General features: G+C 40.6%; 2 long non-coding RNA genes across 2 annotated transcripts; both read right to left on the bottom strand.

Annotated features, from left to right (window-relative positions):
* Positions 1-358: 358 nt before the first annotated feature.
* On the bottom strand, positions 359-5,585 carry LOC131381477 (uncharacterized). The gene is made up of 3 exons (XR_009210244.1): positions 5,417-5,585; positions 2,399-2,501; positions 359-628 (listed from the first exon to the last, which is right to left on the bottom strand). It is a non-coding gene; the product is annotated as an uncharacterized LOC131381477 (long non-coding RNA).
* Positions 5,586-8,535: 2,950 nt separating this feature from the next.
* Positions 8,536-21,042, bottom strand: LOC131381481 (uncharacterized). Its single transcript, XR_009210248.1, has 3 exons — positions 20,992-21,042; positions 20,537-20,702; positions 8,536-8,621 (listed from the first exon to the last, which is right to left on the bottom strand). It is a non-coding gene; the product is annotated as an uncharacterized LOC131381481 (long non-coding RNA).
* Positions 21,043-27,509: the final 6,467 nt, after the last annotated feature.

Here is a 27,509-nt window from a genome sequence, read left to right as displayed (position 1 = left end):
TGTAGTCTCAGCTACTTCAGAGGCTAAGGTGGGAGGATTGCTTGAGCCTGGGAACTCGAGGCTACAGTGAGCCATGTTCACACCACTGCATTCCAGCCTAAACAACAGAGGGAGACACTGTCTTAAAAAACACAGCTAAGAATAGAATAGAATAGAATAGAATAGAATAGAATAGAATAGAATAGAATAGAATAGAATGGAATGGAATGGAATGGAATGGAATGGAATGGAATGGAATGGAATGGAATAGAATAGAACAGAACAGAATAGAACAGAATAGAATGTACTAGCATAACAGGAGGATGACAATGAGCGCCAAATCCTCACTGACTTCTAATTTGTGGAATTCAGACCAAGAAAGGATGTAGCTTTGTTTATTGTTTTTTATAAGACCTTATGGATCAGTTGAACTCTCACCATTTTTCTAATGTAAAATGAAGAGCATGTTTTTTGTCCTCACTCAGAGGGTCCTGGCGAGCCTAACAGATGAGTGTCCTCGAGCACGTCCGGTGATTCAGCAGCTGGAAAGGCTGGACAGGAACAGCAGGACCCCTCAGCAAGTTGCTTTTGTTTCCATTTCACCTTCTGTCCTACCTGTCAACATTTGTCCTCCAACTTTTAATAGAAACTACATCAGATGAAGAGAAGGAAAAAATTAACCTATCTGGGCTGCTAAATTTTAATTTTTCAAAATATAGTTGGCCTCACTGTCTCAAGTTAATTTCGTTGCACACAGCTTAAAGCCCTGCTGAATTTTTCACTGTGTGAGTGGTTAAATTGCATTTCCTTTTCTTCTACTGGTAAAAAGCAGTGTTAGGTTTGAGTCTTTTGCTGTGTCCTTAGAAAAGAAACTGCATCACCAAAACCTGATACTTAGAAAGCAGGCTTTGAAGTTGTCAGAGAAGCTTCAAACTATATTTCAGAAAAAAATATGTCTTTTCTGTACTATATTTAGGTAGTGAGTGACTGGTACATGAATGTTATGAATATTGTGTAGTGTAGACTTTCCCTGGTTCTTCATCGTCCAGTTGACTAATATAAACCATTGTAATAGCAACATGCAGATTTTTCTACTCATTTTAAAATTCCTAGTTTTGGCTGGGTGCAGTTGCTCATGCCTGTAATCCCAGCACTTTGGGAAGTGAAGGTGGGAGGATTGCTTGAGGCCAGGAGTTTGAAACTAGCCTGGACAACAGAGTGAGACCCTATCTCTGCAAAATGAAATAAATTAGCTGGGCGTAGTGGTGCACACCTGTAGTCCTAGCTACTTGGGAGGCTGATGGGGGAGGATTGCTTGAGCCCAGGAGTCTGAGGTTGCAGTGAGCCAGGATCACACCACTGCACTCCAGCCTGGGCAACAAAGTGAGACCCTATCTCTAAAAATAAATAAATAAATAAATACATAAATACATAAAATGCATGGTTTTAATTTTACCCTAGACTATCACGTTGAGGTGAGTCATGTCTGAACACCTATGGAGGTTAAATAGGAGATTTCAAATTGTTTCTACAACAACTTATTTCTGCAGAGTATGGGGGCCACATTGAAAATGGGGTGCAGAACTTTTCAGAGGATCCTTTGCCCCACTCAGTTTTGGGAAACATGGAGTTCTCCTGAGAAATGAAGGTTGCCTTGTCTGGTTGCCGTTGTCACTGCACCTATAGCTTCTGACACTGACAATTTCTGAAACTGTCTTCCTTTTAATAAATGGAAGTACAGATAGCATAAGGAGCCCACGCTAGAATGTGGTTGAATTACAGAATTATATATATATATATACACACATATATATGTGTATATATATATACACATATATATGTGTATATATATATATATATACACACACACACACACACACACACACACACAACCTCCCTCAGTTCCATGGTTTTATCATATGGCATGGATGCAGATTTTCTCTGTTATATTTGATTCCTTAAAACTCAGGGTTAAGGTGAGTTTGATTGTGAGCTTAAAAATATGTATGTATTCTCAGCCCGGTTTGCGCATTCTGAGCTGAGCCCATCAAGACGTCATCTTCTCTGAACACACTCATGAATATGATGGCTGCTTGGCAAAGGCAAAGGAGCTCTGTCTAATGCTCTCTCAGCTCTCCCAGGAATATGTATTCTTCTTACAAAATATTTGTTGCCTGGCCTGACTGTTGGATGCTGTCCTCTGACACGAGTATGGAACTGAGCTTCAGAGGCACCCATGCTATGCACCAAACTTGGTATTTACAAGTTCACAGGAACAGATGCCTCACTGTCGTCTCATTGTGCTGGGCTGTCAGAGGGCACAGGCAGCTGTGGGGGTCAGGAGTCACGCAAACCATGAAACATTTCATGCATGTTGTCATACCATGAAACATTTCATGCATGTTGTCATGCCATGTACCTTAGATGACAGTCTGATCTCTCAGAGGGCTATGCAGAAAAGATTGGCAGCATCACCATCAAGGCCATCGTCATCATCATGCTCATCGTCATCATCATCACTTCTGTGAAGATTAATCAGACACTTGAAATAAGTCAAAAGCCCCATAAAAAAATAAGATGCATAGATATGTATCACACAGAACATAGCATTACCCCTGCCTGCAAAAAGACAGCAAAGAGAAAGGGAATTGGCCCTTATTTAATGTTCTGAGTGCCGGGCCTTGTGCCAAGTACTTCTGTGGCATACACGATACTGGGCCTTGTGAAGAGGTTAATAAGCAAAAGGCTTGAGAGTTTCAAGGGAAGATCTTGGCACCCACGTTTGTTCCATATGAAGAATCCATTTTCAATCCACATCTTATTAAGGATGTTATTTGTCTCACATACAGTTCTAGAATTGGCCCTTTCCATGGCCACAATACAGAAGCCAACTCAATGATTAAGACAATGGGACCAAAAATAAATCAAGATTTGTGCTTAGATCACCTGGGTCTAAATCCAACCCGGCCTTGCACCTGCCACTTCCCTTCTCTCTCTCTCATCGACCCCATTTGCAGGTGTGGATGATAATAGTAGGGCTATTTCATTAAGAGCGTTGGAAGACTTAAATGAGAATCCAAGTAAGCGCTTGTTACATAAATATGCACAGAATGGCCGTGGCCTATTTTTAGTCCAAAAGGGATTCAGGACACAAAATGTTCAGAGCAGCACAGGAGATGGCAGATCATGGCATTGTGCAGCACAGAATGAGGCTTTCCCTGAAACAAGGGCTTAGCGGCAAGTAGTGTTTTGCAGAGCATATTGGAGGAAGGAAACCTACTTAAAAATACAAATGATGATGATTATGTGTGAGAGTCCCTTTGTGTATAGGCTGAGAGTGGGAACTTTGATGTGAGCACGTGGTACCCAAGCCCAGGTGAGCAAAGACCAAGAGCAGCAAGAGTGACACAAAAGGGATCAGCAGAACTTGGTCCTCACGGAGGGAGCAGAAAAGCTGACCAGAAAAGAGGCCATTCTTCACCACCTCCTGCTAAGAAGTTTTTCTTTCCTTTCATTTTCTCTTAAAACATCATTTGGACCAGTTTCTTAATGAAGCAGAAGTAAAAATAGATAATAGCCCCCCCCCCACAGTGCAATAAGCACTTATGCTTTTGTAAATTGCAAAGGAAAATAAATGTAGTTTTCATTCAATTTTTTGATATCCACTAATTGTTAGCAACAACTTCTGGTCATCTTTAGGCCCCCGGGAGCACCTTATAGAAATATTTTATTCAAGATTCCAGGAAGCAAAGGAGTTCAGCTATGCGTCTTATAGAAAAGTATGTTGTTCTTCTGGAAATGTCTCACATCAGGGATTCACGAACTTTCCCTCAGCTCAGCCCTTCCATAACACAGTGAGGGAGGTGTCCCAATTTTCCCATGAGGAAACGGTTGAAAACCCTGTCTCCAACTTTATGTTGCCTTTATCAGTGTCTGTCATTCTGCTACCACTTCTACATTCTCTGAAACTAGATTCTCCTTTAATCAATTTGAGTCTATTTCTCTTTATCCCCTACCCCAAAATCTTTCTAGATCGAGAAGGAAAAAGCTGCTAACATCAACAAATTTCCTGCCTAAACATGAAATTATAATGACTACTGTCTCTAAGATCCATGCCAATTATAAATGTACTTTAAAATCCTGACACTTAAAATCTACTAATTGCAGGCCTATGTGTAATACCAATATTTGCTACTAAATTGCTACTTGCCTTTGCATGTTTTATTGTGATGTGGTTCTGGTTTGTATTATCAGCTTGTTATGGGCAGGGAAGCATCATAAAGACAGATGGATTAGATGTGTACTATAAAATGCTTTCTGATCATATGAATAATAGGAATGTGTTTTGCGGTTAATAAGCATGGAAGATTTAGAAGACACTCCAAGATTACACGAGTTGGTTATTCTGTGACCAAAACGTGTTTGTACTGGGGATGTGAAATATATTCTGCTAACCAGAGATCACTGAGATGCCTCTTCTTGGATGTAGCTCTAAGTTGCCTTTTCTCTTTCTCAATATAGAAAATAAAGAAGCTATGGAAATGTCCCTGCAACTGTGCTCAAGAAAAGGTAGCAGAAGATCATTCCAGCAATTACAGAAAGCACTTCCCGGCATGACCACTGAGGGATGATGACATGGGGTCCCCGGCATCTCCATCTGGGATAAACATACAGTCAGTGGAGGAGATGAGGCAATTTGCCCTGGAAGGTTTGCTTAGCAAAGGAGGTATCAGGCATTCTTCTAGGAGTTTATCTGAATGAATGAAAGCAGGATTACCCAATTCAGGATTTGCTGTATGCTGTCAGAGCACAACAATGACGCCATTTCATATTTAGGACTTTTTCTCAGCTCTTTGGATTTCATTTAGTTTTATAAGGAAAATCAAAGGGGAAGAAAAGAATCATAAGGGGACATTTCTGAGCCATGTTTCAAATTACTTAGAGAGTCTCAGATATGAAAGATACATGTATCCCATTTAAGAATGGAATGGAACCTCTGAGAGAGCCTGTCTTCTCCCTGAGCACCCACGAATGGTTGCACAGGTTAGGTACAGCACAACTCTAGGGGGCACCATTCACATTGTGGTCATATTGTAGTCTATACGAATGACACTTAAAGTTGTGCAGTGTGCAACCTGAACAGATGCTCTGATTACATTGCTCTTTAGTCATAGTGTTGATATGTCTTGAAAATTTCGGAACAGGGACTTGAAAAACATGGGCTCCTATTAAAAGGGCAAGTTGAGTGTTTTCATAGAGTAGAAAGAAAATACATAGGGGAGAGCTTTCACCACGACATGAAGAGTTTGAGACCCTGTACCACAACTTATAAGGGTGGCCTTGTGTGAGTTACCTGACCTCTCTAAAAGTTTATTTTGCATTTGTAAATAATGTCTAAATCATATGTTGCAGAATGCTATGAGGAAGAGTTAACCACCTGTTAGTAAAGCGTATTGCGAGTGGTGAGTGTTAGCAATTACAGCCACTGTTATCATGATATGTATCCGCTCAGTCGGCCATCCTGTGGAACTCCTAAAGCAATACAGTAGGACAAGGTCGAGAACAGCAAAGAAAAGTTTCTCTTGGTATGAAGCCTGCAGAGATCTTCATCTAGAAGCCAAAAGGAAATGATTATGAATTTTCAGAGGAAAGAGTCACCAAGCACACTCATGATATGTTCCATTCATGGAGCAAGCAAAAAACCCAAGTGAAAAGTCCAGGCCTTTTATATGTTTCTATGTGTATATGTGTTTATATTTGTAAACCTTGCTCATACAAAGAGGAATTGAGTTGACTCACCTTACTAAATACAATTTTTTTTTTCAGACAGAGTCTCGCTCTGTCACCCGGGCTGGAGTGCAGTGGCGTGATCTCAGCTCACTGCAACCCCTGCTCCCGGGTTTGAGCGATTCTCCTGCCTCAGCCTCCCGAGTAGCTGGGATTACAGGCGCCCGCCACCACGCCCGGCTAATTTTTTGTATTTTTAGTAGAGACGGGGGTTTCACCGTGTTAGCCAGGATGGTCTCGATCTCCTGACCTCGTGATCCGCCCACCTCAGCCTCCCAAAGTGCTGGGATTACAGGCATGAGCCATTGCACGTGGCCTACTAAATACAAATTTATATTTGGATAGTCTGAGGTTTCTTTTCTCAGTGGGCCTGCCATTATAATAAAATATGTAAAAATATAGAGGATAGAAATTTGCATGGAAGTGAAATAAGGGTAGGAAAATAGGCGATAGGTCTCAGATAGTTGCTAAGATAATGTGATCAGATGTCAGAGTCACGGTGTACATGAAACCAAAACAAATCAGTTATTACCCAAAGGTACAGATTTTTCTGGCCCTAAGACCTAAGAGAAATTTATTTCTAGGTGCTCATCAAGAAATGGTTAAATAATAACAAATTATAAGGACTCTGCATTTGAATAAAAGACAAAAGGATTCCCAAACTGAAGAACTAGGACAAATTAATGTGCGTTAGAATTTCTTGCTTATCTTGACTGAGAATTAGTTTACTTCAGGGAACCTCATATTTGCCTTTTCTCCTGGGAGGCAGTTTATAGTTTGAGGAGAGAAAAGGAACAGGAACTTTGCTCCGTTTCCATTCGGACCTCAGCCCTATCTTCTTATGGCGAGATTTAATCCACCCCCCACGACGTCACTTTTTGGAAGCTCAAGTCCAGGAGCATGTGCTCTTGGGAAATGTCCAGGCTGGTGAATAGGGTCTTACCAAGAGCTAAGGATGCAAGCATTTGTGGACTTTTTGTACACAAATGCGTCCTCTGCCATTTGCGTACCCTAAAAGAATGTCTAATTCCCAGATTCTGTGTTCTGTGAATGCAGCAGCTGTTGACTAATGTATTTCACATTGCTTTCTGTTTAGGGAAAAGGCACAGTTTAGAAGAGTCCAGGAGTAATCAATAAATATAGACTCAGGAGTTTGCTGAAACACCTCTACTAGCTCATTTTAATTCATTTACTCCCACTGAGCTAGTTTCTTATACAGAAAGGCTAGAATTGGCAGGAAGATCAAATCAGAAAATCTATGACTTCTCTACACAGAATGAAAACAGTAATAAATTGAGACAACCCAGTCTCCAAAATATAGATATAGAGAAAATGACATAAAGCATCCATTTTAGTCTTTTAAATATATCCCCCAAATTAAAAAAGAAAGACAAGAGTACAACTTACAGCTTTTCTTTTCCCAAATAGACATTGCCAATACCCCTTTGCTTTTTCTCATCAACATTTTATTCTAAATCTAGGCCCGCACTACAAGAATAACCCAGTCATGAAGCCTCTATGTCTTTTGTATAATCTGTGGCATAACCTCGTTAGATGGGACTTCACTAATTTGAAGTGAGTGATCATAAAGACAGGGGATCACTGCAGTTTTCCTTGGCACTAGCCAGAGATAAGATGATTTGCTAAGTAAATTAATGGTGTCCATGAGATTTCAAGGGAAATATTTGCCTACCTTAGAAAACAAGATGTTGTCAAGTATATTAGATCCCAAAGCTATCAATTAGGCACATACTGCATGCTGTTTAAATGGATAGTGTAGCACAGTTTCAGACTGACATGAGAAGCGCGTCCAGCCACGCTACATGGAAGCTGAATGACCTTGGGCAAGATGCTTCGTCTCACTAAGCCCAGGTTTTCTGCTTGAAAATCAAAATGAAACTATCTCAAATAAGCTAATGAATCAAACACACTAGACAGATCTTAAGTTTCCACGTGTATCTGTTGCCTCTTCTATTTCTTCCATTTGTTCCAAAATAGCACCTCCACACAGGGGAGAGAAAAGCATTTAGTTACCCCAAGGTAGAAGCCTCCACTTGAAAAGTAATGAAAACTCTATTTCATTTCAAATTTGCTATTTCACAGAGAGGCCTTTAAGCTGGATGTATGTGATGTGAGTGTGCGTTCAAGGTAAAATGAGAGTATCTAAAAATATAACAAGATTATGTTTTGTCCTTCTGAAGTGAGTTGTCTTGAGCATTTCTAGGATGGGCCTAAATAGCTTTAAAAAAAAAACCTGATTGTCACTATTGGGAGTACATTTCAGCACATGCATTCCTTAGGAAACGTACCCAAACTGTTATCTTCATAAATAAAAGGTGGTCTATAGCAGGGGTGTGGTGTTTAAAGCAGAGACGCTTGTGCACGGCTCGGGGTCCTGTTTACCAAGCTGTGCAGCACTGAGCTAACCGTGCCCTAGAGGCCTGCCTCAAACACCATAGTAATGATTCCTGCATACACAAATTCATTAGTTGTTTAATTAAGTTAAATCATGAATTGAATTTGTTTAATCATTAATTAAGGAGCACGTAGTGCTGTGCTAAAATTTAGCACCTCAGGAAGAAACCAAGAAAATAACAATTCCAACATCTTTGGACTTCATGCCTCCTAAAGGTCTCCAATGCTGCCCCTTGTCCCCACTAGAGACACACACACACACACACACATACAAACACACATGCACACACACACACACACACAAAGCACACCATTTTCAGAAACACATTTACCTTTCCATTCCAAACTCTTGGTGGTGTTTTCAAAATCAAAGTGAAAGTCATTCGTTGACACATCATATGTTTGACTTTTATTCCTCCCACAGATAACATTTTCCATACCTAAGAGAGAAAAACAAATCTACCTTGCTTCACAAGATAAAAATGTTGGCCTTTTTTACTCTCGAAGAAACCATATTCAGTAGAGGGCTCACATTTCAAACCCAACTGGATTCTCAGGAGAACTCTGCCAATAATCTCAAATCCTTCAATAAACATTTTCAGAGTTCAGATAACAGTACAGCTAGAATCACAAGCAGAGGTATTTTCAGGACTCCACCTTATCATGACATGGAGAATAAGATGGAGCCTCACATTTATTCGACACCTAAAATTAAGCTCCTTTTCAACAACCGCCATAAGCTGTTGGCTGCCGCCTGGAGATCTTGGGATTGTGAGAAGGTAAGAAAGTGGTCCTTTTCTCTATGACTATTCACAGTTCCCCAAGTATGACCTTAGGCAAGACTTAGGAGTCTTCAGAGCCTCCCAGATGTTTCCTATTCCTATTTGGACGTGGTGAAATGATGCACCATGGCAATTTATTCTGGCTGCTGGCACTTATCAGTAAGTCATTTATGGCATCTCTTACAAGTGTCTCCCTAAAACAGGGTGCAAATTCTGATGCACTTGATTTCATTTTACATGTTGCCCAGCGGGCATTTGGAGCATTCTCTTTGGTAGCATGACTCAGAGGGCTCGTGGCTGAGAATCCCCGCCTTGGCATAATTGTCCATATCCTCTCCGAAGTGACTGGGTTAGTTGTCATAGCAACAGACACACAAATTATTCACCTGCTTTTTCCTTCTGGCTTTTCAGGGTACAGGACCGTGAAGTGTGGGAAGCCCTCTCTCAAAGGTGCTCCCAGCTAAGGTAGGTGAGTTTTCTCACCTATTACTCCCGAAAGCTGATTTTCAAAAACCTTATTTTTCAAGCTGTACCCTAGTGGATCAGTCAGAGCACACACGCATTCCAATGACATAGACCCAGACCAAGGAGTCTATACCATGTCAGATCAATTGAGCCACTGTATTTGCTAAGGAAGGTGGTGTCTCTGTAGACTGGAGTGAGAGGAAGGACAGGTAGAAAAGGGAGAGAATCATTTGTCCTCCTAGCTTACTGAATGGGAATAGGGAGCATAATGGTTTGGTAAATTATCTCTCTGCAGAATTCTGATGTTTTTCTGAATGAATCAGAAAAACATGGGCAGGTGTAGTGCCTTAGAATTCACAGATACAACATATATATAAATATTTACAATGTGAATATTTAGATATGTGAATCTCTAAATCTCTATTTTAATAAATCGGATATTATTTGAGATTATGGCTAATACTTCATAGTTAATATAATTCTACAAATCTGTATTTAGGAGGTAAATACAGATTTACTGCATTTACCTGTGAGTTAGAAAACAGGGTTGCCACATAGGAAATAAGGGTGAAAAAAAAACAAGAAGTGAGTTGTCCTGCAGAGAGCCAATGACAAGGATGCTCATGATTATGACACAAAGCACAGAAATGGTGCTCTAAAGAGACACATAAAATGCAGGAAAATGCTGGAGAACAGCTTGGCTTCATAACAGAACGGCTCAGGAAGAGACTCAGATGGGAGAGACGTTTATGATGAACCGTAGAATAAATAAAGTATTGATGGAGAGAGGATAGCATGAGCCAAGGGTATGATGTAAAGAGAATGGAATAAACAAAGACAGAAGTGTAACTTCACTGTGTTACTTCAGGATGGGAGGAAGGGGGTCAGAAATAAAGCTAGAAGGCAGGTGGCAGGTTGGTACACAAGGGGAGGTTTGGAATGGGTATCAGTCTCTTCTCACACTGCTATAAAGAATGGGTAATTTATAAAGAAAAGAGGTTTAATTGGCTCACAGTTCTGCAAGCTGTACAAGAAGCATAGCGACTTCTTCTGGGGAGACCTCAGGAAGCCTCCAATCATAGCAGAAGACAAAGGGGGAGTGAAGGGTCTCACACAGCAGGAGCAGGAGGAGAGGGGAGGTGTTACACACCTTTAACAATCAGATCTTGCCAGAACTCACTCACGATCATGAGAACGACACCATGGGGATGGTGTTAAAACATTCATGAGAAACTTATCTCCACTATCCAATCGCCTCCCATTAGACTCCACCTCCAACACTGGGGATTAAAATTGAACACGAGATTTTGGTAGGGACACAGGTCCAAACCATATCAAATGGCAATGAAAAGGGTTATACGTCATCATGCAGTAATTTGTCAAATAATGCATATCATGCCTCTATATCAAACTATCAATTTAGAGTAAATGTAGGAGAGCATAGAATATGCTAAACAAACTTTCATAGAAATGCAATCAATAAAATCCTGACGTTTGAAAAACCCTACAGGACAAGCACACTGGCTTCTTCAGCACATTAATTGTAAGGGTAAGAGGAGAAAGAGAGAGAGAGACTAGGGAGAGAGCATCTATAGACCAAAGGAGGCTGAAGAAACATAACAAGTAATTGCAATGTATGAACCATATTTCAATTTGATTCATAAAAATGACAACCACAGTAAAAAAAAAAAATCAAGACAATTGGCAACTAGGGAAAGGGGAATACTGCCTGGAAATATTGTCTGCTGTTAATTACTTTTCAGAGGAATAATAGAATTGTGGCTATTTCTTGCCAAAAAGAAAAATTCTTATCTTTTAGAGATAAATACTGAAACATTTATAGCTTTAAAATGATCTGAGGGGGGTAGATATACGAAAAAAAGCCACAAGACTTGTTATATGATTTGATCATTAGTTGCTGGATGATAGGTACAAGGAGATTTATTATAAAGTTCTGTTGACTTTTGTAAATGTTTGAAATTTTCCAAAACGATTTTTTTAAGTGGAGAGATTTAAAAGGCATACTATACATACCTCCCCTCAACACACACCTAAAAGTTCTCTGCAGTCTGCAAGCAGGATGATTAGAAAAATGGCAATGAGAAGAAAGTCCTGGGGTTGAAGGGAAGAGTAAGTATGTTCTCAAGCTTGTCGGACTTAGGGCGCTGGCAGCTCATTCATGGGAAGAGTTCAATCAGCCATTTGGAAAGGCTGGTGTCCAGCCCAGGAGAAAAGTTGGTATTAAAGAATTGCCAGGTTAAATAACATATTTTGTAGATATCAACAGACTCACTCTTAAAAAGGAACACAAGAAAATTATTTGCCAAAATAACTACAGTGGTATACTGTATTTTGACATAGGAGGAAGGGTGAACGTAAAGGTGAATGCTGGGTTTTATCAACCCACATGTCACAGCAAATGAATCCTTGACCATTGTGCAAGTCAGGATGGGCTAGGTTATGCACAAGCAACAAACAACCGCAAAATAGCAATAGCTAAACATTCTTAAAAGCGTGTGTGTAGGCCAGGCGCAGTGGCTCACGCCTGTAATCCCAGCACTTTGGGAGGCCAAGGCAGGCGGATCACGAGGTCAGGAGTTCAAGACCAGCCTGACTATGTATTACTAAAAATACAAAACGTAGCCGGGCGTGGTGGTGCATGCCTATAATCCCAGCTATTCAGGAGGCTCAGGTGGGAGAATCACTTGAACCTGGGAGGTGGAGGTTGCAGTGAGCCAAGATTGTGCCACTACACTCCAGCCTGGGTGACAGAGCGAGACTCCATCTCAAAAAAAAAAAAACAAAGTGTGTGTGTAGACATATATATGTATACACACATATATACGCAGAGACACAGCTATATATATGTGTATATATGTACGTATATATGTATACATATTTAAAATGTTGCATTCACATTAAATGGTCAGCACCAGTCAGCAGTGCTCCACTGAAGACTTCATCTTATTTATGTGTACCTCCAGAACTACTGTTTTGTGTTTTTTTGTTTATTTGTTTGTTTGTTTTTATAATTTTGAGACGGAGTCTTACTCTGCAGCCCAGCCCAGGCAGAGTGCAGTGGCATGATCTTGGCTCACTGCAAGCTCTGCCTCCAAGGTTCAAGCGATTCTCCTGCCTCAGCCGCCCGAGTAGCTGGGATTATAGGCATGCGCCACCACGCCTGGCTAATTTTTGTATTTTCAGTAGAGACAGGATTTCACCACGTTGGCCAGGCTGGTCTCAAACTCCTGACCTCAGGTGATCCACCCACCTTGTCCTCCCAAAGTGCTGGGATTACAGGCATGAGCCACCGCACCCGGCCTAGAATGACTGTTTTCAGGGGAAGAGAATGTGGGTGTATTAGTCCGTTCTCACACTGCTATAAAGAAATACCCAAGACTTGGCAATTTATAAAGGAAAGAGGTTTAATTGACTCAGTTCTGCATGGCTGGGAAGACATCAGGAAACTTACAGTCATGACAGAAGGGGATGCAGGCATCTCTCACACGGCAGCAGGTGAGAGAGAGGAGGAAGCGAAGGTGGAAGATCCCCTTATAAAACCATCAGATCTTGTGAGAAGTCACTCACTATCATGAGAACAGCATGAGGGGAAAGCGATCCCACCATCCAATCACCTCCCTCCCTCCATACCTGGGAATTACAATTTGAGATGAGATTTGGGTGAGGACACAGAGCCAAACCATATCAATGGGATTCGTGCCCTGGATTTTAAAGCTTCTTCCTAGTCAGTTTCATGTTTCTTCATCACACACATTGAACAAAGTAAGTCATCCACAACCAAGTCCAAAAAGAGCAGGGAAGGTACAATCTTGCCAAATACCCAGGAGAAGAAATGGAACGTTTGTGAACAGCCCTGCAATGAATGGTGTCCCCCAAAGATTCACATGTTGAAGCCCTAAATCCCAATGTAACTGTATTTGAAGACAGGGCTTTTAACAAGATAACTAAGATTAAATGAGAGCCTAAGGGTAGGCCCTAATCCAACAGGACAGGGTCCTTATCAGGAGGGGAAGAGACGCCTGGAATATGCATACACAGAGGAAGACTGGGAGGCCAGAGCGAGAAGATGGCCTTCTGCAAGCCATGGAAAGAACCCTCAGGAGAAACCAGCTCTGGCACCTTGATCTTGGACTTCCAGCTTCCAAAACGGCAAGAAATAAACGTCTGCTGTTGGAGCTGCCTGGTCTGTGTGTCTTGTTCTCCCAGTCTCAGCCGACTAAGACAAGCTCAATGGTTATCCCAACCACAGTGGTTGAATCGCTACAGAAAATGCACTCAGCACTATGCGTCTTCATTAGATTTCCACGGCATTATACTGAGACGTAGATGATCTATCAAATTAAATGAACCAGGTAAAAACAAGGAGAAATCAGGTGCAAATAAATGCTTTATTAAGGACTCCTCCCCGTCTATACCAAAAAGTATTTTCTCGGTGTTGTTTTGCACACATTTCAGATGAGGATAAATAGCCTAGGCGCCAGCTTTCATCCCAACTTACTTTAAAAACAAAAATGCTGCCAAGAGAATGGTATTACTTATTTCAATGTAATACGGAAATAATTCAGCACAGAGACCGAATCCTACCTGCTGGCTGATTACTGTTTGTATGGATACTTATCCAAGGTTCATCTTGCGTTTTTCATCCAAGAAGCTCACGATGGTTAGCAAACGTAATCTGATCATCTTCAAAGGTACAACGTGAAGAAATAAATCTTTTATATGATCAGCCCAGACACATGCACCCTCAGGTGCAAACCTCACCTGTAGTCAGGTATTTCTTTTCTCACTTTTTATTCCAGCTTTATGGACCTGCTCCAGGCTGATGGAGGTTCCCCACTAGCTCTTACCCCTGACCCTGTTAGGCTCTTCCCGCTACCCGGGATTCCCACAGCTTCTTGAGGGACCCCCTTCTTGTGGCTCCTGACAATTTGTCCTTGAGGACTCTGTTTCTCTTTTATACTTGACATTCAGCCAGGGGTAAGCATCCCTTTTATGTCCTTCCTAGTAGTACCTTTTCACAGCTATAATAGTATTTATTTTGTGCATTGAAATTGCCCCTTTTTTTTTTTTTTGAGACGGAGTCTCGCTCTGTCGCCCAGGCTGGAGTGTAGTGGCGCAATCTCGGCTCACTGCAAGCTCCGCCTCCCGGGTTCACGCCATTCTCCTGCCTCAGCCTCTCCGAGTAGCTGGGACTACAGGCGCCCGCCACCACGCCCGGCTAATTTTTTTTTTGTATTTTTAGTAGAGACAAGGTTTCACCGTGGTCTCGATCTCCTGACCTTGTGATCCGCCCCCCTCGGCCTCCCAAAGTGCTGGGATTACAAGCGTGAGCCACTGCACCCGGCCTGAAATTGCCCCCTTTACGTGGGTGCACCCTCAGGTCTCCTCTGGAAAGGGCAGCTATGGACTCAGGGTAGGCAAGGAGCTTGGCTGATGGCAGGGGTGTGGTTTGTTCTTGCCCAATCTGAGCCGAGGCCTGAGTCCTCCCTGTGGACAATTTGTCCAGAACCCTGACAAACTGAGGCAGAATAAAATTTAGACAAAGTGTCCAAAGAGATACCAACAGACCTTGGGAAATAATCATAGCAAATATTAACTGAGCACTTATGTGCCAGACACAGTTCATAAGTGCTTTAGACATGACACACGGTATGTGAAAAAGGATATTTGGCAGTGGGGAAGTACCAAGTATCCCCCATTTCAAAGTCCAGACCATCTATTCAGGACTTGGAAGGTGGTGTCTGGTAGCAGGTTTTGTAATGGTTTGCTGATCTGCTGTCTCCAGAGTGTGTAATAAACCAGACGGAGGCTGGAGAAAGAGTTGGGAGGACAGACCTTGGATAGCACTGCTGGCATGCTGAGACCATTGCTCAGGGGCTGTCTCTTGCCCACCTTAAACACCTGAGAGCGGTTTTAAGGGAACACATTTATCTGTATCCTCTGGAGCTTGGGAGGCACAGGAAATGGATGTGTGATGCAAGCCTGGGAGATGTACGGGTGGCATCCTGCTCTGAGGTCCAAGACTGCAAAGTAAAAAAAGATGCATTGGAGAGACCTGCTCCTGGCCAGCCACACGGGGTGACAAGAAGCATGAGAGGCCATGAGCCAGTGGGTCTCTTTGCACTTTGTCTGGGAAGACTGCCTGGGAAAAAAGGGAGGCAGAAAAGGATGGATCTTCAGAGGCCCAAGGAAGGAGAGGAGCATCGAAGAGGCTCCCTGGCATGTGCAGGAGCTGCTGTGGGGTGGACCCAGCTTATTGGGCATCTCACAATCCTCCAAAGAGCCCCATGGGACAGCATCTGCATGGACATCTGCAGCGCCAGAGAGTGTCACTGCTAGATTAAGACAATTCCAGCCACTTACTTTCCTCGTCCCCTGTCCCCTACCTGCCCTGAAGGGACCAAGAATGAGAGTAGGAGTGGGGCAGGGAGGGGCTAAGGAAGCAGCAGACACCACTCCCCAACCCTACCTCAGGCTTCCAGGTCTAAGTGATACTAACAGAGGGAGGGGCTCTAAATGGAACAAGAGCTCTAACTGTGCATTATTACACTGCCCTGGGTGTTTTAATTACTGAAACTACAAAGTTCTTATGACTAAAATGGACCAGAAAGCTATAAGACCTGCCCGCTGGGGCAGAACAAGAACTGACCCAAACTTGGATTGGAAGTTACAGTGGGAAGAAGAAGACGGTTGGGTTTATGGTTTTACTCCACTGAGTTCACCTCAAATATGATCAAGTAACACTGTCAGTTACTTGATCCTCACAATTTTCTCAAGAGAAAGATGCAGAGCAGTTCCCTGGATGGTCTTGGTGACCCAGCTCTTCCCCCTCTGTCACTGGTAGTTCTCAGAATAACTTTAGAATGTGCTGGGGATGCAACATCCTGAGATGAGAAGGCACTGGCCGAAAGAGCCTGGGTTCTGTTTCTATCCTTCCTACAATGCTTTAGCCCAGGAAGTCAAGTTTTCCCTGGAGTATAAAACCTAGAGTGGAGAGCTTTTGTGGTCCATCGGCTGCAGTGCAATATGAGACTGCATCTGCCCTGACAGTTTCCTGAGCCTTGGGGGACTGGCACACCATGACCCCTAGGTTTCTCCTGTCCCTTGCTGCCTACCCATGAGTCATAAAGCCACTTTGCTTAACTTGTGTGGGGGCTCGCTCTCACCTGTCTTGTGCAAGTGATAGAAACTGCAGCCTCAGATGCAGAATGCTGCAGTGTTGGAATAGCTTGTGCACAGTGAGCCAGCTTTACAATAGGTGTAATAGCTGATGATATTTTACTCAAGAGAAGGCTGTGGCTCAGAAATATTCAACACAACAACCTCTTAGACCATATGGCTAGTGGGAGGTAGCATTAAGATCCACAACCAGGTAGTTCATCCCCACAGCCACATCCTTAACCACTGTATTATAGCAACCTACCAAATTGTGTAGAAGGAACAAGATTTAAAGCCAGAGCATTTAGGCTAAAGTTCTGGCTTCAGCCATAAGTAGCAGTTTAACTAGGGTAAATTAACTAAAGCTCAAGTATACTCATCAATAAAATAGGGCTAAAAATGTCTTCCACGTCTACTTCTTAGAACTTTACTAAGATTTAAATTACATAATTCTTATGAAAATACAGATTACAGATTGCTTTAAAAAAAAATAGACGGCCAGGCACGGTGGCTCACCCCTGTAATCCCAGCACTTTGGGAGGCCGAGGCAGGTGGATCACGAGGTCGGGAGATCGAGACCATCCTGGCTAACATGGTGAAACACCGTCTCTACTAAAAATACAAAAAAAATTAGCCAGGCGTGATGGCGGGCACCTGTAGTCCCAGCTACTCAGGAGGCTGAAGCAGGAGAATGGCGTGAACCCAGGAGGCGGAGCTTGCAGTGAGCCGAGATCACGCCACTGCACTCCAGCCTGGGCGACAGAGCGAGACTCCATCTCAAAAAAAAAAAAAAAGTAGGCACCTAAATAATATTGTCTACTAAATGTATTTGGGTTGTCACAGTAACTTCTTTTAAAAGGAAAACTACAATGAAAGAAAGATAATGAAAAAGTCTTTAATGATACTTTGAAATTGTAAAAACATTATTTTAAAAAATCAAAAAATTTTTAAATTTTAATTTAAACAAAATTTATTGTTGCTGATGCCCTGTCTCAGGGATTGCCATTGAATCCAGTGACAATTTTATACTGTTTAGCATCAATGGTTCAAGTTTATTCTATTGAATACACAACAACATCCAAGCCACATTCCTCGGGGCATAAAATCTATTGCCTGAGTGAAAGGCTACATACATCTCAAGCCCAAGAGATAGCAAACGAAAGGAACTGTTTCTAAAGAAATAAAGTTGTTTACATAAATATCTTCATACAGTACTTTTAAAAAGAAGTTCACGTTTTTTAGGCTTTGCAAAAAAATAGAAGGAGTATGTCTCAATACCAGATGTGACAGTTTTACTTTGGTTTTATCTGTCTTACTCACATTTCCAAATGATGATTGAATTCCCTAGAGCCTCTTAGTTCTAGCCTTGGACACTTCGAAGATCATGGGCTAAAACCTACACATGGCATAGACCTTTCTTTTAAAATAGGAAAACTATCTGGAACTAGAAGATCAACCCTTGAGGAGATAGGACTCGCTTGTAGAGTTTTGGAACCCACCATGAAGAAAATCTTATTGTACATGTTAACAACTAAGCATAGCAACACATTAGCCAGGCATGATGGTGCATGCTCATAGCCCCAGCTACTCAGGAGGCTGAGATGGGAAGATCACTTAAGGCTGGGAGCTCGAATCTTGCATTGAAAATATAGGGAGAGATCTCACCTCTTTAAAAAAATTGATTCATTTTTTTAATTGATTAAAAATTCATTTAATAAATTCCTTTAATAAAAATCTTAGACCAGGTTGGGTGGCTCATGCATGTAATCCCAGCACTCTGGGAGGCTGAGGCAGGTGGATAATTTGAGGTCAGGAGTTCAAGACCAGCGTGGCCAACGTGACAAAATCCCGTCTCCACTAAAAATACGAAAATTAGCCAAGCATGATGGCACACACCTGTAGTCCCAGCTACTGGGGAGGCTGAGGTGGAAGAATTGCTTGAACCCAGGAGTCAGAGGGTGCAGTGAGCCGGGATCATGCCACTGCACTCCAGCCTGGATGGTGGAGTGAGACTCTGTCTCAAAAAAAAAAAATGAAAATGAAAATGAAAAAAAAAAATCTTAAAAAGTAGACCAGGAAGAGTAGTATTTATTATTTTTAGTAAAAGAATATTAACATATTGGAAATCTGAAGCCTATCCACAGGTAGAATTGGCAGTCTGATCATTTCCTACTGGTAAGAAGAGAGTATTGTGTTGACCCATCTGTTCTGCAGCAGAAAGGGCACTGGGTTTAAGAACATCCTCTCTTTAATAACTGAAGTCTCCAACATCAGGACTAGCATGTTTGCAGATTTTCTGCAATTTCAACTACTCAGGGCCAGAATCTTTATTACAAGAAAAGTTTTCCTAATGTGTAGGGAACTTGTAAAGGTCAACATTTTGGTTACTGTCTTTGACTGACAAAAGCAATAAAACTTTGGGTGTCATACAAAGTGAATTGTCACTCTATTTAAATACAGAGTAAACATCTTTCTATGGAATACATTGGTTCTCCACATTTTTCCCTATTAATGTGCTTAGCAGTATTCATTATTTTAATAGTTTTTTGTTTGTTTATTTAGTAGAGACGGGATTTCACCATGTTGCCCAGGCTGGTCTCAAACTCCTGACCTCAGGCAATCTGCCCGCCTCAGCCTCCCAAAGTGCTAGGATTATGAGCGTGAGCCACTGTGCCCAGCCAGATTTCATCTTATATTGCCATGATCCAAGAGTTTACATTTGTCAATATTTCCTCTATAATATACCATGACGTCTGAATGACTTATTTCTCTTGGCAACTGTAAGATGATAATGAAATGGATCCTTTCTGTTCACATCCATAAAAAGACTTTACTTCCTTGAATGTCAGCAATGGTCCCTGTGGTTATTTTTTGGAAACTCAAGAGTTTATTTGTGAAAATGCCGAGATAATCAGCTGCCCTTCCATAGACTTCTTTCTCCTGGAGCTCTCTCTACAATGGCTCCATTTGAAGTAATCCCTGATTACACTATTGGTGTTCACAGTCAAAAACACTTTATCAAGCAAATGCAAGCAGTCACGTGAAAAATATTTTTTTGTTGTTTTGTTTTTTAAAAAGACAGAGTCTCACTCTGTCACACAAGCTGGAGTGCAGTAGCGTGATCATAGCTCACTGCAGCCTCAAGCTCCAGTCCTCAAGCAATTCTCCTGCCTCAGCATTCTGAGTCACTGGGATTACAGGTGCACACCATTGCACCTGGCTCCCAGTGAAAAGGTTTCATCTGTTTAAGTCCCGTCTTAGCTCTGGCTGCCACAACAAAACACAACAGATTGGGCAGCTTACACAACAGAATATATTTTCTCACAGTTCTGGAGGCTGTGAAGTCCAAGAACAAGGTGCCAGCTGATTTGGTCTCTGGTGAAGGCTCCATTCCCGGCTTACAGATGGCTGTGTTCTCATTGTGTCCCTGCATGGAAGAGCTCTGTTTACAGGGACACAATTCTACCAAGTTAGGGCCCTATCCTTCTGACTTAATTTAACCTTAGGTACCTTCTGAAGACTGTATCTCCAAATACAGTCATATTAAGAATTGGGGCTTCAACATATGAATTTTTGGAGAGGACACAGTTCATTCCGTAGCAGTTCCCCACCCACAATACACCTGTATATTATAAACAAAGAGTCGACTTCTATCCCCCATGCTAATAGAGAGATCACTCAAACAAATAATCCAAAATGGGAGTATGGCCTCTAAACTATTTATATCTCACATTGGACTAAATTATGCATTTGGTTTTACCATTTGTTGTGTTACCTAAGATTTACTGTGCTGCATTTTAAATTTTAGTTGAGTTGTTGTTAACAGTAAATCATGTCCCGTGAGCATCTGCCAATTGAAAATAAGTGAAGAAAAATTTTTCAAACATAATCAACAGAGTGCCTAAGCTAACCAAGGATTGTCAACTCACTGTGTCATCTTCCCACTTTTTATTTATTCTTGAGATCTTTACTGAGACCATGTTGGGCGAGGCCCTGTACTGGTCTCTGTGATGGTATCTTCAGAAGCTTTCACTTTGGTAGACAACGTAAGTCACACAACTAAGTAACAGCACGCATGGTAGAAAGTGGTATGTTCTGTAGGAGAGATATAGAAAAAATTGTTCCTATGGCAGTTTAAAGAGGGAAGAGAAGCTTCAAAGGAGCTGATGGGCAGACAGCATTTGAAATAGGTCTTAAGTGATAGGTTGAATTTGGACATTTGGAGATAAGAGGTAAAGAAATGCCAGGCAGAGGAAGCAGAATTCATTTGAAATAAAGTTAACTACTCTTGAAGAAACTACATGTCTGTGCTGTTAATTTAGAGCTCTCTTGTAATGTGACTACAACTTTGGCAACATGAAGAGAAAAAAATGATACTACTCACCAAAATGCAAATTCTGACCCATTGAATAATAAACTGGTTAATAAGGCCATCTCTGAGAAGAATGTCTTTTGTTTATATAGCTCAGAATAAATTGTTGCATGGTAACAATGGAACCAGCCAGTTCATTGCCCTTCCCTCCCACAGACTGAGAATGAAGTTTTCTTGTTACTAGATTACATTTTTGAAGAATGAAATATATAATACTGCCCTTTAGAAGGAAAGCATAATTTCCATTCCAAACATTGGTTTTGGGTGGCAGACACACACACTCATTAGGACAATTATCTTTGGCATAATCAACATTGCCATTGAATGTATTTCTGATAGAAAAAAAATATTCTAATAAATACACTTGAATTTGTATAATCTCTGAAAAATTATACCTTTCTTTAATGTTTTACCCCCAAAGTAGCTTTTGTAGTTAATGCCCATGATGAATCAAATAATGAACCAATAAGTTAGCCTAAACACAAAAGGGCCAGAAAAAGAAGAAAAAACAGAACCATGCTAATAAAAAGATCAGAATATGCCACCCTTAAATATGCCACTTTGACATAAAAATTATTTGAGCTGAAGGCACGGGAGAAACAACAGATACAGGAAGAATTCTCTGGCCTTCCTCTTTCTGCCTGAAAAACAGGGAATACATTTTTAATTGTAAAGGCATCTCCCTCTCCTGTACCAGGAAGAGGAGAATGACTCTTAATCATGCAACATAACATTTATCACTGGAGACTAGCGTTTGCATTTAAAAAATAACTTACTAAATAACCCTTGTCTATATATAATATATATTTTATATATATATAATTTTTTTCCACAATTTATCACACCTAGAAACCCCTTTTGTCACTTCTTCACAATGTATCACCCTTTGTTAAAACAGTATATAAGCTCTCAAGCTTAACTGTTTCTTTGGGATTTCACTTCTTTTCTGCAAAGCTGCCACATGCATTTGAAATAAAATGTTTTTTCCTGTTAGTCTGTATTTTATCAGTTTGATTTGCAAGCTCCAGTTACAGAACCTAAGGTGATAGAAAGAAGTTCCCCTAGATTGGCAACGTCATGACTATCCAATAAATGTTTGTAGAAAGATGTCAACAGCCTTTAGGTACGCCCAAAGGCTCAGATCATTATTAGATCTAGGATGTGGGGTGGGGAGTGGAGTATCTTGAGACCATACCAAACTTCTCTTTACCAATGAAGAAACAAGGCCTGGGAGTTTTATCTGTGACACACAGCCCACGTTCTCACCACAAATTTACATTTAAGTGACCAATTAGAGGTATGTTTGCAAAATGAGTCTTCTGACTGCATTGCAGAATCCTTTCTGCTATTCCCTGGTGCCTCTCAACTCGCACAACTAGAGAAAACCAGTTTAACCTTTTTTATTTGTGTCTGTTTTTAAAACATGTATGTCATTTTATTTTATTACCAGTGTGATAGAAAATATCCGTAGAATCCTGAGATGAGTTGGGCAAATAATAAATCTCGACTTGCTGGACCCTTAGACTTCGAGGACTTCTTTGAACACAGAAGTACGTCCTGCCATTTGAAGATTTGAAGATGCATGTGAAAATGAGATTTTTTGAGGTTTTGTTTCCCAGGCAACTGCTCTCAATTCAAGATTGGATGTGAGCATTAGAATCCCCCTAGAGGCACTCTCCCCCTCCCACCCTCATCCTCTTTACTGCAATGAAGCTGTAGACTCTGAGGACCCAGAGTTCTAGTCTCCTTTGGAGACTGAAAGCAGATGCAGAGATGGTTAAGAAATGATGCGAAATTCATAAGCATAAAATGCCTGCAGGCAAGCAAAGCATTCTAAAAACATTCAGTGCCGAGAAAAGGCACGTGTTGACCAATGCATGGGGAGGCTAGAAAAGATGGGAAAAGGAGCCATTCTGTCATCTGTCATAACCTTCCAATATCATTTTATCTCAGCAGATAATGGGACAGGAAAAGCCAGGTTTTTCAAAGCCATAAAGTAAAGCTTTAGTAGCTGAATAACAACTAAATTGCTGTTGGGGTGGTTTAGCACAAAATAAGCCACTAGAGTTCTCTGTTAAAACAGTTCCTGAGATTTGCAAGCCAAGGAACCCAAAATCACCCAAGCAGTCAATATGACTTAAAGATTTTCCAGTAGTTTCAGGACCCATTAAATTTGTGTAATATCTACAATATCAACTATGAAAGAAAATGCTTTGTATTCATGGATAAAATATAAGTGGCTACTTCTCCAGAAAAGAGTGTATGTCTTTTCTACCAGAAACCTCAGCTTTTTGAAGCAATCGAGAGTTTCACAATGGGGGGGGTCTGGCGGCATGGGACATCTTCAACTGGTTATTTCAAAGGTATTTTTTTCTTTCTCAATGTGATCATGGCACTAGACTTTAGATATAAATCATAAGAAGCACATGTCGAATTTGACATTTGTAAACAAAAGTAACCACTGAGCCCCTAGGAGTTAGAACATTTTCTTGGCAAGTTAAAAGTAAAAATGTGTTCTTTAAAAGAAAGATCCAGATGAATGTATTTGTCATTAAACTTTCACTATTTCTCTCTCTCTCTCTCACACACACACACACACACACACACACACACACACACACACAGACACAGTTATCCATCTATTGCTTCTTCTATCAAGTGTATTTCTGAGAAATAGTCTAAGAATGTCTAGCTTAGCAATTCTTTTCAGTAATGAAGCTTGTGTAGAAGAAAAGGTATATATATGTGATGTGAATTCTAGACTATTCTAGAAGACGATGAACTTTTTTCTGAATTTCAAGAAATCTTGCTATCTTTTCTTGATGAAATTAACCTATATACCACTCCCCTATATTTTCTGTGGAACTAAGATAATAAGGTCCTCAAATTTGTCATTTCCCAATAATTTTTCTAATTTTTTTTGTTTCATTTTGATGGCAGGACCCATGAGACTGAGAGAATTAGCTATTGAACTTTTCAGAGAGCTCAATTGTTTTTGTTTTTGCTCAAGCTGTTTTCCCCCATCACCTACAAGGCACTTAGACCATCCCTCGCCCTCAGCTATGCCCACATTTCTGACTCTCTAAACAGGTGGATATTCCGGAAGTGTAAACCCGTCTTAATGGCCCAATAGTTCTCTAGATGTGTGGACGCAGAGGGAACACAGAAGGGTCATATGCTTCCCAAATTCAGGACTAGCCATATGACTTTTCCTTATGGTGTCTTGATTTGATTATATAAATAAAACAAGTGGAAAATCCAGAAAGCTTCTCTCCAAGCCACACTTTCGTAGTGTAAATATCAGGACTTAAGCAGAATGAGACGCTCACAAAATGTCAGATCTATTTATGGGAGGAATTTTTAGGGTAAATACAGCAAAATGAACACTCAGATGACTGGCAAGGAAAGAAAGCATGGTAGGACCCACATAGTTCAGGTGGCACTTTAATTAAGTGGCCAGGAGATGGTGCCAATTTGCCAAACATTTAAGTGGTTATACTTTCAGGCTGTGAAAAATAATATACATTTTTTAACTCAAGAAAGCCAGTACTTTTATGGTGTTTATTATACCCAAGGGACAACTAATTTTGCAAAACCTAAAGTAGGAATGAAGAAAAGAGAAAAAAAAAAAAAAGTCAAGCAAACACAGAAAACAAGAAAACAAAGAATGAAAAGGAAAAGAAATAGGATAAAGAGTATAAAATGTGGAAGAATAAAAGATAGAGAAATGTCAGGATGAAAGAGAGGATAATTGTAAAGTTGCCTCTGAAATCTGAAAGAGCGTGATCCCCTATCTGCACAACAGAGTTGAAGAAACAGAACAATTATGACTAATTATGATTATGCACATTCAAAATGCCAAAGATAAAAACTACATAATTTCAAACACTTTTTCTGTTCCAGAGTTTTGCTGAAAGTTCCTTAGGCATTTGTGTGTATGAGCAATTCCAAAATTCTATGTTGCAACATAATAAGCTCAGAATTTTGTATATGGCAGGGGTGTTGGGAAAGATTTGATCTGAACTCCTCATTGTGCAGATAAAGAAGCTAAGGAAGATTTTCTCAGGTCCAGAAGCCTGTTTTCCCTTCATTTCCGTGCAACAGGAACAAATAAGAATGTGGGCAGATAAAGAAACTTAGGAAGATTTTCCCAGGTCCAGAAGCCTGTTTTGCCTTCATTTCAACGCAACAGGAACAAATGAGAGTGTGCTGATGGAGCCAGAAGGGGGCGCGTGATGATCACTGATGACGAATTTTGCCTGTGCGAGCTGGATGTTAATTTCGCTGACCTTGAAGTCAGGGTGGCCTACTTGCCGGATCGTTCTATATAACTTCAGCCTCAAATTGAAAACCACATATATTTCATGGTAGGCATCTTGCTTTTAGAAATTTGATGTAGGAAGGGACAACTTCATGGATTTCTAAAGCAAGGTTTCTTTTACAGGCCCAATTTCTTCCTTTCCCAAGCCAACTAATCAAACATGCTTTTGAATGTATTTACTGGATTCCAAAATATTTTAGACCTTTATTTATAAAGGAATGATTTTAAAATAGGATCCAAGTTTTGTTCTATAAATGTTTAAACTGAACAGTTCCTAAGACCATCGGCTTGTTTTCAGTGAATCTTTTTGCAAAGGGAATGTTCAAAGTGTTTTTAAAACCTCAGAGTTAAATCATTTTCAAACCTTGTTTTCTCTGAAAGTTTTATTTGTTAGTACCCAAAGTTTTTCTACACATTGCATAAGCTGACTAATTCTTCTCCACATATACCAGGCTAAGAGAAGTGAATAAAAAGGCCATCACAGTGTCCATTTTTTCCATTACAAAAATAACACATGCTCAAAAAAGTTTAAAAATGTAGAACTATAAAACTTAGAAAAATGTTATTTATAACAATCATTATCAACATTTAGTTATATTTTCTTTAAGGGCCTTTTTTAAAAAACAATTCTCCAACCTCCACTGTTTGTCTAAAATTGTCATAAAATAATTTTATTTTTATTTTTATTATTACACTTTAAGTTCTAGGGTACATGTGCACAAGGTGCAGGTTTGTTACATATGTATACATGTGCCACGTTGGTGTGCTGCACCCATTAACTCGTCATTTACATTAGGTATATCTCCTAATGCTATCCCTCCCCCCTTCCCCCACCCCACGACAGGCCCCGATGTGTGATGTTCCCTAGTGTTCTCTTTGTTCAGTTCCCACCTAAGAGTGAGAACATGTGGTGTTTGGTTTTCTGTCCTTGCAATAGTTTGCTCAGAATGATGGTTTCTAGCTTCATCCATGTCTCTACAAAGGACATGAACTGCATAGTATTCCATGGTGTATATGTGCCACATTTTCTTAACCCAGTCTATCGTTGTTGGACATTTGGGTTGGTTCCAAGTCTTTGCTATTGTGAATAGTGCCGCAATAAACATACGTGTGCATGTGTCTTTATAGCAGCATGATTTTTAATCCTTTGGGTATATGCCCAGTAATTGGATGGCTGGGTCAAATGGTATTTCTAGTTCTAGATCCTTGAGGAATCGCCACACTGTCTTTCACAATGATTGAACTAGTTTACAGTCCCACCAACAGTGTAAAAGTGTTCCTATTTCTCCACATCCTCTCCAGCACCTGTTGTTTCCTGACTTTTTAATTATCACCATTCTAACTGGTGTGAGATGGTATCTCTTTGTGGTTTTGATTTGTATTTCTCTGATGGCCAGTGATGATGAGCATTTTTTCATGTGTCTGTTGGCTGCATAAATGTCTTCTTTTGAGAAGTGTCTGTTCATATCCTTTGCTCACTTTTTGATGGGGTTGTTTGATTTTTTTCTTGTAAATTTGTTTAAGCTATTTGTAGATTCTGGATATTAGCCCTTTGTCAGATGTGTAGATTGTAAAAATGTTCTCCCATTCTGTAGGTTGCCTGTTCACTCTGATGGTAGTTTCTTTTGCTGTGCAGAAGCTCTTTAGTTTAATTAGATCCCATTTGTCAATTTTGGCTTCTGTTGCCATTGCTTTTGGTGTTTTAGTTGTGAAGTCCTTGCCCACGCCTATGTCCTGAATGGTATTGCCTAGGTTTTCTTCTAGGGTTTTTGTGGTTTTAGGTCTAACATTTAAGTCTCTAATCCATCTTGAATTGATTTTTGTATAAGGTGTAAGGAAGGGATCCAGTTTCAGCTTTCTACATATTGCTAGCCAGTTTTCCCAGCACCCATAAAAGAATTTTAAAACAGAACTGTAGGACAAAATGTTAATCAGTGGGAGGTACTCGTGTTATCTGGAACAACATCTCAAATTTCTACTGCTTCACTGTCTTTAAATACTACCACTGCTTACCTAATATCTGTGATGTTTTAGCACTTTTTGTCTCAAGCTCTTTACAATAGATTTTTAAAATGAGTTTGTTTCTTGAGCAATGAGAACACATGGACACAGGGAGGAGAACATCACACACTGGGGCCTGTCAGGGGGTGGGGGGCAAGGGGAGGGAGAGCATTAGGACAAACACCTAATGCATGCCGGGCTTAAAACC

The sequence above is a fragment of the Hylobates moloch genome, unplaced genomic scaffold (genome assembly GCF_009828535.3).
Source record: "Hylobates moloch isolate HMO894 unplaced genomic scaffold, HMol_V3 SCAFFOLD_2, whole genome shotgun sequence".
Lineage (NCBI taxonomy): Eukaryota > Metazoa > Chordata > Mammalia > Primates > Hylobatidae > Hylobates > Hylobates moloch.
The sequence above is the reverse complement of the archived record's forward strand: the minus strand, read 5'-3'. Positions and strand labels throughout refer to the sequence as shown.